This window comes from Ambystoma mexicanum, chromosome 1q (assembly GCF_040938575.1).
Source record: "Ambystoma mexicanum isolate Mex_15411 chromosome 1q, UKY_AmexF1_1, whole genome shotgun sequence".
Lineage (NCBI taxonomy): Eukaryota > Metazoa > Chordata > Amphibia > Caudata > Ambystomatidae > Ambystoma > Ambystoma mexicanum.
This window is the reverse complement of record NC_090922.1, coordinates 1248137987-1248152206: the sequence shown is the minus strand read 5'-3', so window position 1 is coordinate 1248152206 and position 14220 is coordinate 1248137987. Positions and strand designations below refer to the sequence as shown.

At 46.5% G+C, this 14220-nt stretch overlaps 1 protein-coding gene across 13 annotated transcripts in view; it reads left to right on the top strand.

Moving 5' to 3' along the window:
- The window catches only part of NFIA (nuclear factor I A), a 1239884-nt gene that overhangs the window by 628830 nt on the left and 596834 nt on the right, over window positions 1-14220 (top strand). The gene's annotated exons all lie outside the window — the stretch shown is intronic.

The window sequence follows — 14220 nt, the reverse complement described above, 5'->3', positions numbered from 1 at the left end:
AAAAGCAAGGGAGAGGTTGGTGTGCACAGCTGCATCTCTCGTTCGGGATGGATTATTTACCTTTGCAGCTACCAGCCGGTGATTATACTTACCTGGATTCAATCTCCCCATCCTTTGAACGTTCACTGTGTGCTCGTTTGAGATTGGGAATATTGCAGACTGCTTCCTTTACCAGAACATGGTCTGAAAATGGTTCGGGCTTATGCCCCGTGTGTAGGTCAGCCACTGAAACAATAACCCCTTACCTACTGGTATGCCTGAGCACCCTTAATTTGAGACATCGTTATTTGAAACCTGTACTGAAGGAATTTGGGATTCGCTGCACAGGTGATGCCACAATGTTTTTAAGACAATCTCTTCACTCCCATGCGGACTTTGCTACTGCAGGGTATACTCACAGAACGTGGCTCTGTGGATCAAAGATTTTGAAGAATATTCCTGGGGAACCTGGTATACTCAGCCTGAAAGTTATATCAATGTGATTTACCATTAATGGTGGTTATTTTATTCTTGATTTTCTGGGTTCATTTGGGGCATTAGAGCAAAATGATGGATAACGCCTGAGATCGGTCATTCTGGGCACTCAACTGAGTTTATTGTAAGGGGTTTTTAAATCGTATGATAGTGTACTATTTTCGAGTCAATTGAGGTTGTATTTATTTTAAAGTAGTTTGTTGACTGACTGATTGGTCTGCCCAAAAACGTACAAACGTACTGGACAATAGAAAGCTCTGATATAGAGTGACACAAATCTCAACCTTACACGCTGCTCCCGCCTTTCATCTGGAGATGCTATGTCCCTCCTAAAAGGCAAGGCTTAGGGGGGCCTCTTCTGCTCTGAAATGAAAGTGCATACCTGATGCATGCCTGCTCCTGTAAAAACGGAGAAGGCTTCCCGATTATGACCATATTTGTTTGTGTTTTATGTAGCCCTAATATGCTGCCCTGTGACTGCATCTGAGTGCTTTGGACACTGTACCACCGCAGGATGGTACAGACCGTTTTATCAAAGAGAAGAAGGTCCTCTGCCCGCAGTGATTATTCTGTGGACGAGTGACCGGTCTAGTGATGGTTTTGTTTGGTCATTCCCCACCGATTACCCAAACGCTGTGCCTCTTCTACTGAAAGCTCTCCTTACCCTGCCAGTTCCGCTTTTGGGGTTCCACTGGGGTTAAGGAGGCAAGCCAGTCTTAATCTCTTCTAGGAATCTTCAGCATATAGCTCTTCTTCAAGGTGTCCCGCAGTTGGACTTCCCTGGATTCTTTCTCTGTGCATGGATGAGGTGGTTGCGAGTCTGCCCTGAAGAACAGCTTAGTGGATTCAGGGAAGTATTATCCCCCAGTCAAGACAGAAGATGAAAATATGTGTACTAGAGTATGCCAAATGTGTGTGCAGTCTGCTGCATCCTGTGCCACTCTGGTGTGGGCAAGGAAGCTCAATTAAGTCAATATTGGGAGGTGGCCATAAACATCCGTATGATAAACTGCATGCCACTTTAAGTATGTTATATATTTATTTGTGTATTTTCTGAGGTGCTTCAGATCAGTCAGTGCTTGGCCGCCTTGTGCATGGTGTCAAGGTGGAAGATCGGGCTTCATATTGATAAATTGCCCTTATTGTCTGAATGGCCAGTGTGTCAAATTAGTCAGGGGTGGGAGCGATCAGCATAGGTTTGGACCAAATGAGAATGGGATTCTGGAAAAGGGTATTTCTCAGTTAATTCTCCTCCTCTCCCTAGCCAAACCCCTCGCTGCTCCTGTTCCATGCATTAACCGTGCCATTCTACATGGTCATCTCACTCGGTTTTTCTGTGCTGTTGTGCGCCAGTTTGCATAGATGTCAGAGGAACAGGTCCTGGAGAGTAAACCTCTGGCTGATGACGGCAGATTTGTGTGAGCCTTCCACAGGCAGTTGCATATACTTGATGATTTTCGGCCATGGCTTCACCAATTTATTGACCGATAAATCTGCTTCATTTAATTCTGCTAAGATCTTGACATCTACTGGCACAAACAGATGCTAAGAGTTCTGACGGTACACTAGAAAAGTACATGAAAAGTACAATAACCGGTCCAGCGAGATGGGGAAACACCTATACCACTTTAAAAATTTAAAGTTTTCGGGTCCTAGACATCCCTCCTTTTCCTGGGACAGTTTGTCCATACAGTGGTGTATTGGGGGCATTGGTCAGAATCTGTTAAAACAAATCACCGAATTCACTGAATTGCGCTGGACCAATAGTTCATTCTCTACACACTCGTCTTGGGCACCGGAGAATGCAGTGTGTAGCAGGGGATCCACACTCCAACTCTGCCCTTCATTTTCCCATTGTCCATAACTTGAGTACCACGAGTGGGTAGTAAGGGTGACCCTCACCCGACTATTGAGTAGGATAGTTTTTGACGGCTTATTCGTTTCAATGCTTGCGTTTGCTGCTGAAGTAGTTGGTGTTTCAAGTGACAGAGGCCATGCCGAGCTGCCATACAGCTGAACACTCGACATGGGGTAGCCTTCCTAGGAACGTTAGCTTTCATATTTTGCAGATAATGAGAATAACTGGAGAAAAAAAGAAAGTAATCTCCTAATGTTGTGGTTTTAGTCGGTTGATGAAACTGTGGTGGAAACAGCTACCCAACAGCAAATTCGTCAATTTGCTTCGCAGCTGCGGTTGATATCCTGTCCTAATTTATGTCGTATTACGGGTACAGCAAAGGCGGCGGTTAACACTTTGTTGAGCAGCTGCACCATGTGTTGTTATAGGTGTATGAAAACTGGCACGCGCATGGCACTCTTTTTTACCATTATGCACTTTAAAATGCGGCTGCTGCAAATTGACGTCCAGCATTAAAGCAGTCCAGCGTTGTAGATGTAAAAAAAATAGCAGCCATGTTTAAATTTAATCAATTTCTGCAGTTTGCAGAAGTGCAAACCAGAAGCGCATTGTAGTGATCTATTTTTCCGTGATTTGTTTGTTTATTTTTTGCATGGTTTGAAGCGAGGACTATTTTGCTTGACATTCTAGACAGCAGACATGTTGGGTTCCTGGATAATTGTAACTGGTGTTGGAATTCGATGGGAACAGCTTCTCTCCGTCTACCTTGATTGAATGGGCACTGTCTTCCCTGTCTGGATACTCTTTTAAAGCTTGGAGTCACTTGCTCATCCCTGTCTGGGTACTGTTTTAAAGCTTGGAGCCACTTGCCCATCCCTGTCTGGGTACTGTTTTAAAGCTTGGAGCCACTTGCCCATCCCTGTCTGGGTACTGTTTTAAAGCTTGGAGCCACTTGCCCATCCCTGTCTGGGTACTGTTTTAAAGCTCGGAGCCACTTGCTCATCCCTGTCTGGGTACTGTTTTAAAGCTTGGAGTCACTTGCCCATCCCTGTCTGGGTACTGTTTTAAAGCTTGGAGTCACTTGCCCATCCCTGCCTGGGTACTGTTTTGAAGCTTGGAGTCACTTGCCCCTCCCTGTCTGGGTAATGTTTTGAAGCTTGGAGTCACTTGCCCCTCCCTGTCTGGGTAAGAAGTGCAGATAACCCCAACTTACTTGGATACCCCCAAACTGCTCCAGATAAGATTTTGAATTGGGAGTTTTACTCACTATTTTTTTAAAGTTAGGAGTACAATGATTTTTTAATGGAGTAAAAAAAGTAAATCCCATTCCCAAAGGGAGTATTTTTACAAGCGAGTACATTTATTTAACCGTACAACAGAAATGTTTTTGTAATAAATATTTCTAGGCACTTAGTTGTGTGAATTAGGATACATTTTTGCCTCTTCAGATTTCATTGTACTTTGTATTATATATTTTGTTGCTTTATTATTAATGTATTGCCATTTGTGTAACTAAGAAAATGCATATCCTTGTAAACTGTGCACAGTTACCCCTGGGTTCGTAGCGCATTATAATTAAATAAACAACAAACAAAATAAACAAACAGATCAGGCAGTAGTAAGAGCGTCTTCCCATGGCTACATGAACTACTGGCTGCACCATATCCGTGGAGCTTTGTGGATGAATGCGGGGAGCAGGCGTCTATGTGTCTGTTCGCCATTTTTGTAGGGAGTATTTTTACTCCCTATTTGTTTTTTTGGGAGTTTTTGCTTATTTTTAGCATGTAAAAATGGCTAATACACCCCTTATATGTAGAACTGCGCGTCTTCATCTGATCTTGTTCCAGTATATTGTACTACTTTGTCCCGTTCACCTTTCATCATACTTGATATGTCGTGCCCGGGAAGGCAGAAGGATTGATCATGGGTCTGCAACCTGCTGCTAGAGATTTTGCACTACAAATCCTATGGCCCCTCCCCAGTGACGATGCGGAGTAGTTCTTTTGGGAGTCATAGTGGAAAAACCTCTGGAGCCAAAGGCTGTAGACTCCTGATTTGGATTAAAAAAGGTTTTTTACTGTATGGCTACAACCCACTCAGGATCCTTGCTCATGCTCCCGGCCGCAAATGCCTGTACTTTTCTGTGCATGCACAGTGCAGGAGCATCAGGAGAGCTGCTTCATATTGTCATGGAGAACCTGTGACGGTGTGTGTGTGTGTAATTGTAAAGGAGCAGCAGGGGCTCTCTTATAGTCGCCCCAATTACCAGCAGAGAGACACTTGGGCCCATTGAAAAACTCCCTGACACAAGAACAGAAGATACGGCAATAGTGCAAAGTTTACTGTCTTTATTATCCAAAAATGACAGGGATCACACTAGAAAAACATACATTTTCCAGAACTCTCATCCTCTAAATGTGTCACCCGGTTTTATCCGAGACTGATGTTCCCTGACCCCTATCAGGCGTGCAGATTGGTCAGTTTAGGTGACCCATATAGACATTCTATACGGGCTAATTCTACTATTGGGTAGCCATATCTGGGGGCTCTTCCTGGGACCACCTCTACATACAACTAATACAAAGGATTGGGTAGAGTTTCCTTCCAGCCCTGGGACCCTGGACACTTACCAGGCTGGATATACCCGCCGAAGGCCATGGGAATGAACATGGAGGTGCTGCATGTTCCTTAATGTTGCCATCTCTGATCACCTAAGCATGGGTGAGTGCATTCAGTTGTTAATTCATGAGCAACACTTGTATCTTTCCGGCTGTAGTGCGATGGGAACAGCTTCTCTCCATCTACCTTGGATGAATGGGCATTGTCTTGCTCTGCTAGGTCACGTGTGTTGAGACCACGAAATTAAGCTCTCCTGCTTGTAAGTATGAGGATTTAGCCTGAATTTCTTGCAAGTGCATATCGTCTTGGGAACTTATCATGCTTGGCTGGGTGCATCATATCTGCCTGCCTCAGGCTGCAGTAATCTTGCCAGCCCTTCCATGTATTCGAAGCCTGTCTCCCCTTCCTCATTCACTTCAGTGTTTCTATAGCTTCCATATTCGTCCTTATGGCTTTCTATGTTAGTGGCTATCAAACATGTGCAAACTAAGTATACGTATACTTGGCGTCTTGCAGTTGTAACGGTTTATTGAGAAGCCACCCTTAACAGAGGGAGATCCTTTCCTCACCACTCAAGTGGTGACACAACAAACTGTTTAACAGATTATTCTTTTAGCCCTATCTCAGACAAATATCATGCCCCTTGAATCCCTCTCCCCTGAGCTAACAATGAACCAAGAACCAGGCCGGTGTACGGGAAATATATTGGTTTTAGTTTTTAATTAAAAGTAATAGAAATTAGCACGAAACGGTCAAAATGTCACTTTATCCATGGCACAACACAATCAACCTCTCTCAGCATAAACAATAACAAATGTGAGTTAAAAAGAACAGCACCACAATTCTTCCCTTTCTGTACATTTCGCTTCACAAAATAATTACACTGATCAATAAAGAGGACACTTATGTTGTGCGATTTTGCTTTTCCTGCAGGCTTAAAAGGCTAACAGTAGGATTTCAAGATTGGTTCAAATACATATGGCAATTATGATTTGCCCACATTTTTGTTTAAAATAAACACCGCATGATTTAGCGGTTTGTTTTTCAGACCCCCCCCCCTTTCTTGGGAAGTCAGACCCCCATTACAGAAAGGCCTGTTTTGGGGAAGCTGGATAAAAAGGTTGGATTGATTTTTCAACGCACACTGGGAAGTGAACTTTGTTAATTACATTTTAACAAAATCCACCGTAGTGTTCTCCCAAATTGGGAATTAATTATATTAATATTTTTGGTTACACAGGCTAAGGATCTACACAGTTTTGACCCCCCCACCACCCACTATAAAGGGAAAGGATTCAAGGAAAGCATACTCTCCCACCTGTTCGTTTCCCAGGGCTCAGTTCTACTTGCATAGCAAGCCTCTGTTTATGGTTCAGGAAAGCCATCTACATCTCAGGACACACTGGGAAGATAGGGCAGTGGTCTGGTCACTCCACTCTCAAAGATGGCCTCTCGCTCTCCACCATGGGACACAGTCCGCTTTGAGGCCTTTCTAGAGATAGACAGCTCCACCCAGATGCACTCTCAGCAGTCTTCTCTTGTGTCTCCTTACAGCTGTCAGATAGTAAATTTCAGCAGCCTTCCTTATGGCCTGTCTCTTCTCTCTGTCCTTCTGTCTTTCTCCTTTTTCTCTCTCTCTGTCCTAGTGCAGTCCCTGTTAAATAGCAGTGATGGCACTACCAATTTTTTAACATTTTGGGGAAGTACCCTGTGATAATCCCTTACACTAGGATTGGTCAGTTGCCCTTTTCTCTCCTACCAAACCCAACATCCAGGTCAGCATTTGTTTAGGGGTTTGGAGCAACATCTAGCAATTCCCATGTGTCATCATCCTTTGTTCTCCTTTCAACTTTTTGGCAAAAACTAGTTATGTATCTGTAGAAATCAAGAGTCACACCCAGTGGTTAGATGCTGAAATAGTGCTTTATTCTTGGTTCTTAACCAAACGAAATTATAGTCAATTGTTCCTGGCTGTTTGGAAGTTACTTCACTTCTCTGGCCGCTTCCTGGGAAAATAACCTTCTTTCCTAAGCCTCTTGGGACTCCGGATAGGCCCACCAGTCGTCCCTTCGCTCTTCGCCCTCTCCGTATGACTAGAAAAGGAAACAACAACACTTTGATCAGCTCCCGGTCTTTTATAAGTCATGAGTGACTTGTCTCCCCACCAATAGGGTCCTTCCCTGACTATCAGGCTTTCTATTGGTTGTTCCTGCCACGTCCCGCCTCCTTTAAAGGCTGCCGTCTGGGGTGGTGCCTCCCGATACTCCCGCCTGTCAGGGGAGTCCCGTCCACGTTCCCATGTGTTTTCCAAGGCCCCTCCTCTCCCCTGCTTGGGTGTCCCTGCTCGCCCGCCCCCGCCGAGCGAACTGCCTCCGTAGAGCGACCCGCTCCGTCTGGCCCGTCGCCTCTCTCTTCTTGCCTGCTCCGGCGGCGAGAGGAACACGCCGGGGTGCGCGCGTCTCCGCACCGCGGCCGGCCGCAGCTCCGAGCCCCGGACAGCACCCGTGACGTCCACCCCGGCGAAACAAGGTAAGGGCTGGGCTGTTTCGTGGGCCACTGTCAGTACTCCATGTTTCCCCATTTCCCTTCGTCCGACGGGACCCTCTTCACATCTCCCCATCACAAACCCTGGCCGATCGGGCAAGGGAGCATTCCTGGACAGATAGTCGGCCACCAGTTGGAATCCAGCAGGCTTGTGAATGGTAAGGAAATCAAACGGTTGCAGTGACAGGAACCAGCGAAGAACACGCTGGTTGGTATCCTTATGTTTGGCGAGCCATTGTAGGGGAGCGTGGTCAGTATATAATGTAAAGGGGCGTCCCAAGAGATAATATTTGAGAGTTTCCACTGCCCATTTGATGGCCAAACACTCTTTTTCCACCGTTGAATAGGCCTCCTCGTGAGGAACGAGTTTCCTGCTCACGAAACAGACTGGTTGAAGTTCACCATCATGTTCTTGTGAAAGAACCGCACCAAGACCATGGTTCGAAGCGTCTGTTTGCAGAAAAAAATGGTCATGAAAGTCGGGGCACCGGAGTACCGGATTCGAGGTAATCCTTTGTTTCAGGACATCGATGGCATCCAAAGCCGCAACATTTTTGGACAGATCAGGATTTCCTTTATTCCTTAAAGCGTCGGTCAAGGGGGCAGCCACCGTGGAGAAATCAGGGATGAACCTTCGGTAATAACCGATGAAGCCTAAGAAGGCTCGGATTTGTTTTTTTGTAGTGGGCGTTGAAATTTCATATATAGCTTTGATTTTTGAAGTTTGGGGTCGTAACATGCCTCCACCAACCAGGTGTCCAAGATACTTAGTTTCGTGCGCACCCATCACCGTCTTCTTGGGATTGATGTGTAAGCCTGCCCTAGCTAACTCAGCCACCACCTGTTCCAAGTGGTATAGATGGGCCTCCCAGGTAGTGCTATACACGACAATGTCATCTAAGTAAGCTGCAGCATACTTCTCATGGGGGCGTAGCACGACATCCATCAATCTTTGGAAGGTGGCCGGAGCTCCGTGTAGGCCAAAAGGTAGAACTTTAAATTGATATAGGCCTTGGGGGGTTGCAAAGGCGGTTTTTTCTCGGTCTGTGGTTTTCAAGGGGATTTGCCAATATCCCTTGGTTAGGTCCAGTGTACTCGGGAAGTTTGCGGATCCTAGGCTCTCCAACAATTCGTCCATTCTTGGCATTGGATAGGCTTCGTATCTGGAAATGGTATTCAGCTGTCGGTAATCCATACAAAACCTAATTGTACCGTCCGGCTTTGGTACCAGTACTATCGGGGAGGACCAGGAGCTGGTGGATGGTTCAATAATATCCATGCGTAGCATGTCTTTTACCTCGTTTTTGATGATTAGCCTTCTTGCTTCGGGGATCCGATAGGGTCTTAGCCGGACAGTCTGTCCGGGATCGGTTCTGATCTCATGTTCGATTAGATTGGTTCTTCCAGGTAAGGTCGAGAAGGCCCCTGCATAGGGTGACAGGCTGGCTAACAGTTCGGATTTCATGGAAGGTGTTAGTATTTTACCCCATTGAACGTCTTCCAGTTTGCCTTGTTGTCGGGTCACATTTTGTTCTGAACCATCGTCACCGATCTCCATCGTTGCCGCTAATATGGGTGTGGTCCATGCCTTTAGTAGATTCACGTGATATACCTGGTCTGGTTTGGATCGGTCGGGTTGGTGGATTCGATACGTCACCGGACTAAGGACCTCCTTAACTTCATATGGACCTCTCCATCTGGCCAGTAGTTTGTTCGTACTGGTAGGTAGGAGGATCAGTACTTGGTCCCCTACCTTGAACGTTCTCATCCGACTTCCTTTGTTATATGTCTTCTCCTGAGTTACTTGGGCTTGTCCTAGATTCGTTTCGGCCATTGAACGGAGTATTGTCAGATGTTCTTTTAGCTCTTCGGTATACTCTGTTAATGAAATTTCCTCTGAAGTCTCCCATTCCTCTTTTACGAGATCCAATATGGTTCGGGGTTGTCTTCCGAAAAGGAGCTCAAAGGGAGAGAATCCCGTAGATGATTGCGGTGTGTCTCTTAATACCATTAAGACTAAGGGTAATACTCGTTCCCAGTTCTTCCCGTCGGGTCCTGTTACTCTTCGTATCATCTTCTTGATTGTTTTGTTATACCTTTCGACTAACCCGTCTGTCTGGGGATGATACACTGAGGTACGTAGCTGATGAATCTGTAGTCTCTCGCATACTTGTCGAAGTAGGGTGGACATGAAATTAGTCCCTTGGTCGGTAATGACTTCCGAGGGTAACCCCACCCTCGCGAAGAAGGGTATGAGTTGGTCACATAACTGTCGGGCTGAGGTTCCCTTCAAGGGAAACGCCTCTGGATATCGCGTAGCATAGTCAACTATGACTAGTAGATACCTGTACCCTCGGGAAGCAGGTTCTATAGGTCCCACGATGTCCATGCCTATTCGCTGGAAGGGTACGTTAATGAGGGGCATTTTCTGTAGTGGGGCCTTTGCTGGTAAAACCCCACTGGTTAACTGGCAAGTCGGGCACGCCTTGCAGAACCGGGCTACTTCCCCATATATGCCTGGCCAATAGAACCGTCTCAAGATGTTCTGCTGGGTTTTTAGGGAGGCCATGTGCCCCCCACAGGGGTGGTTATGTGCTAACTGCATTATGACCATCCTATGTGTTTTTGGCAAGACCAGTTGTTCTTTTACGTTCCCATCGTCCGCTTTGTATTTGCGATATAAGAGGCCATGACGAAACAAGAACCCCGGTCCCTTTGTTACATCTGGTTCTATCTCGTTGGCCGCTCTCTCCCGGGCTACCCGAAGGGTTGGATCAGTCAGGGTTTCGCCTCTCAGGGAATCTTCATGATCTTCGGGGTTCCAATTGATCGGACGAGTCATATAACTGGCTTGACACCACTCTAATCTGTTCCGTCTTTTGTGACCAGGAGGGTTTCTAGGGTTCTCTTCTTTCGTGACTTTGAGGTTGACCCTGCTTCCGCCTTCTTCCTCTATGGTCCTTAGTGCTTTATCAAAGTGTGGTAAGTCTGTCCCTATGACTACGGGGGTAGGTAGGGTAGGAAGGACGGCAGCCTTTAACTGAGTGGTTTCGTGGTTCATCTCTATCTGTATCTCCTTCACCGGGTATGATTTTACGTCCCCATGAATACACCTTATTGGTATAGAAATGTTAGACAAATTAGGTGTAGTACTCACGGTTGGAGATATGGCTGTTTGTCTACTTCCGCTATCTAGCAGCGCCCTCGTTGGTCGACCATCAACCCTTATATCCACAACATAGGGTCCAGGGCTGCGTTCTTCTGGATGGGTTTTCATAAAGCCAATATCCATGGGCTCTGTCGTCTTCCTTCTGGGACAAAACCGGGCAATGTGGCCCCATTCACTGCACTCAAAGCATTGGGGCTGTCGAAACCCCTGGGGCATAGGGGACTGCTTCTCCTCATGTCCCAGTTTTCTTTCTTCGTATTTTTTTGGGGCGTCCTCTGGTTGCCTCCATCGGGTGGGGATCCCTCTTGGTCCCTTTTGTACTGGGTGTTCCAGGCTGGATAAGGTCATTCTTCCTATGGCACCGGTTATGGGGAGACGGCTATACCCGGCCTTTTGATAAGCCGACGCGATGTCGACCGCCTCTGCCAATGTAGGCCGGTGGTGTTGCCGAACCCATCTTTGCATTGGGCCTGGCAAGGCTTCTATAAACTGTTCTAGTATTATTTTGTCCAATAGCGGTTGGTTAGCTGGGGTAGGTGCCTGGATCCACTTCTCCGTCAGATCTTTGATGCGGTAATATAACTGCCGGGGGCTTTCCCCATTCCTTAGCTTTGTGTCCCTTAACTGGATACGGTAGGCCTCCTCGTCCAGGCCTAACCGGTCCAGTACGGCTGCCTTGATTTCACCGTATGGAGTGATGCCATTGGGGTTCACCGCCTGATACGCTCCCTGCATCACTCCGGATAACAGGGGAGCCACATATTGTCCCCAACGTTCGGGTGGCCATTGCGCATTTCTCGCTATTCTTTCAAAACTGGTGAAGAAAAAGGCTGGATCTTCCCCTTCCTTATACTTCTGAAGCAGCGTGGACGGTACCATGGGCTGGTTCCTGGAGCTGGCTACTGCGTCCGTGAGCCTAGTAATGGTCTCGTGTTGTTTGTCTTGCGCCGTGGTTTGCAAGGCGCCCTGCAATTGGATGGCTTGCTGGAAGGCCTGGCGGTCAGCTGCCGCTTGCTGAGTTTGTAGCTGTAGTAATTGTTGCAACTGTTGTTGGCCGTCCGTCAGCGCCTTAATTAGGGTCTCCATCGCGTTGTCGCTAATCCCACCTTCGTCGCCAATGTAGAAATCAAGAGTCACACCCAGTGGTTAGATGCTGAAATAGTGCTTTATTCTTGGTTCTTAACCAAACGAAATTATAGTCAATTGTTCCTGGCTGTTTGGAAGTTACTTCACTTCTCTGGCCGCTTCCTGGGAAAATAACCTTCTTTCCTAAGCCTCTTGGGACTCCGGATAGGCCCACCAGTCGTCCCTTCGCTCTTCGCCCTCTCCGTATGACTAGAAAAGGAAACAACAACACTTTGATCAGCTCCCGGTCTTTTATAAGTCATGAGTGACTTGTCTCCCCACCAATAGGGTCCTTCCCTGACTATCAGGCTTTCTATTGGTTGTTCCTGCCACGTCCCGCCTCCTTTAAAGGCTGCCGTCTGGGGTGGTGCCTCCCGATACTCCCGCCTGTCAGGGGAGTCCCGTCCACGTTCCCATGTGTTTTCCAAGGCCCCTCCTCTCCCCTGCTTGGGTGTCCCTGCTCGCCCGCCCCCGCCGAGCGAACTGCCTCCGTAGAGCGACCCGCTCCGTCTGGCCCGTCGCCTCTCTCTTCTTGCCTGCTCCGGCGGCGAGAGGAACACGCCGGGGTGCGCGCGTCTCCGCACCGCGGCCGGCCGCAGCTCCGAGCCCCGGACAGCACCCGTGACGTCCAACCCGGCGAAACAAGGTAAGGGCTGGGCTGTTTCGTGGGCCACTGTCAGTACTCCATGTTTCCCCATTTCCCTTCGTCCGACGGGACCCTCTTCACAGTATCACTTCATAATTTTACTAGCAACTGCCAGACTAAACATTTTTTTTGTTTCCGCTAATCATGGGGAATTGGATAAGCTGACCACCAAATCTGTATCATGTAGCACGGCCATGTGCCACTTTTCTGCTGTTTCCATGAAAAGCAAAAGAGTTATGAATTTGTAAGTTATTAAGCATATCCCTAATTTCAATTTCTACCCGCTCACCAACTCTCACATTTGGAACATGTTCAGATCAGCCAGAAACCTAGTTTAACTGGCCTAACAGTTCCCAGAGTCACAGAAAGACAAATTTTATATCCCCAAAATCCCTTGGAAATTACATAAAAAATGGTACATAGATGAAATCCGCCTTATAACAGCTGATAAAAAGACCCAAATGTTAATTGTCCTTTTAAATAAATTGTGAATGTTCATGTGAGACAAATGGTCTTGCTCCTGCTTCCGGCCATATGTTTTCACTGGGTCAGCCTGTACCCTTATCAGTCTCCTGTGTTGGAAGCTTGTTCTTTGAATTTGGTGCCCCCATTTTCACACATATTAGTCATGCTCCAGCCAAGGATGACTTTTCGTGAAGTCCCTGCTTTCAGAGCCAGCAGGTCTGGAGAACACTGAATTTCGACGCCGTTAGCAGGACATTTTTATTGAAGTTGGTTATTAGATGGGAGATGTGACATGCAGGCTGGAAGTGGGAGATGTCCTTGTGAAGGTTTGCCAAAAGCCAGCAAAAGGGTCTGCCTTGGGCTGACATTTTTTTCCGTGAAGACAAAGTGGCTCTTCAAATGTCACTGGAGTTTTGTGGGTGAACATATAATATCCATTGCTCTTTGTCAACCCACACATCATGTTTTGTTTTCCTGACATTTTTCTATGGGCAGTGATTTTTTTTTTTTTACTTAGACTTTTTGAAAAAACAATTTTTATTTGCACACCCTTGTGCAGGCTGTTTTTGTTTTCAATGTTTCAAAATCCTGTTTTCCGTGTGACAGGATCTTTTATTGCTCCTTCTTTTGTAAATTAAAATGCTGCTTATCCATTGCTGATGACAGTTAGTCCCCCTTCCACATGGCTCTTAAATTTTACTTGAAAAACGAAAACAAATGCGAGGCCGTTTTTGTTTGTGTTTAAAATCTTGCCATTCATGTGAACGGGACTTCTGTTTGAGGCCTTTAAATGCACTCCACATGCACAGAGTATTGCAAACTGCTCCAAACATTTCTGATTGGCCTGCCGAAGCACCTTTACTAAGAGAAGATGTCTTTTCTGAATGACAATTAGATCATCGGGTCATCTAGACTTATGCTTTAGGAAACAAACCAGAGGTTTTAAACCAGGAAATTCAATTGAGGGCAAAAGCAGAGACCACCTGCCGTCATCCAGCATATCTCTAAATTGATGACTTTTATGAATGATGTGCCTCAAGCTCACCACTCATTTCAGGGCAAGCTACCGCTCATTTCTTCTGTGACTTCTGTTGGGGGGCCTTTAATTGCACCCCACACAGTTTCAGGTTTAGCGAAGGACCTAGATATGTAAATATGTAGCGATATGTATGTGTGTCAGTCATCTTGCCTGCGTGAGTCAGGAGCATGTGTTTCGTGTCTATATCCAATAACATAGTGCATTTTTGTGTAGCTTCGTGAGTAGATGCCTGTGTACTTCATGTCTAAGTGCACCTATGTCGTGATGTCATTGATTTCTCG